Source organism: Phoenix dactylifera, unplaced genomic scaffold (assembly GCF_009389715.1).
Source record: "Phoenix dactylifera cultivar Barhee BC4 unplaced genomic scaffold, palm_55x_up_171113_PBpolish2nd_filt_p 002880F, whole genome shotgun sequence".
NCBI classification, from domain to species: domain Eukaryota; kingdom Viridiplantae; phylum Streptophyta; class Magnoliopsida; order Arecales; family Arecaceae; genus Phoenix; species Phoenix dactylifera.
Genome location: NW_024069972.1, coordinates 4,316 through 5,178, shown reverse-complemented (window position 1 = coordinate 5,178; position 863 = coordinate 4,316).

Here is an 863-nt window from a genome sequence, read left to right as displayed (position 1 = left end):
TTATGGGGTTTTGAATTTTAAATTCAAAATTCAAGTTCATATGCCATTACATGATGAAGCTTGATCTAATCTAAACCATTCATCATGTTGCCACTTTCCTCTTTCAATTTCAAAATTCACATGCCCCCAATCAGATTAGAGGGTCACGTGGTGATTTTGTGGTGATTAAATTCGAAATTCAACCTCAATTAGAAGTGAGATAAAGATAAGGATGACATATGTCATGAAGAGAGAGAATTTGATCTTATCCAATTCTTTTCATAAATTTATCTCTCCATTTCGACCCATCTAATGATAAAAGAGGTCCCTGATGTTGCCAAGTGTCCCATGGCACCATTAAATAAATTAAATTAATTTTTAATCATATTAAAAATCAATTTATGGCGCCATGCATGGATATGTGACAAGTGGATTTCAAGATCCGAACAGTTTCAGATCAAACCCATTTAATTTAATTAAATCCTAACAATTAGAATGATCCAATTACCATGGTTGAACGTAATCCAATTAGGTCAATCCCTAATTAAGCACAAATTTAATCTAATTTCATTTGGTCAACCTAAGTCCTCTTGATTCGGACCTAATCCAATCAGGTCAAAAATCCTGATTGAGCCCAGAATTGAATCTAATTCAATTTGGCTCATCCTTAGTCTAATTACTCAATCCATTGAGTTCATTAGCAATCTAATTACTAATTAATCCTCCGATAATTACTTTAATTATTTTATAAGATAATTTGCCAATCGAATTGACCAAATTATCCCTGAATGATTTTTAATCATTCATCAGCCTTCTTGATCAATCAGGAATCTTTTATGCGTGTGACTCATAGGTTCGAACCTAAGCCGGTAGTATAGGAACGA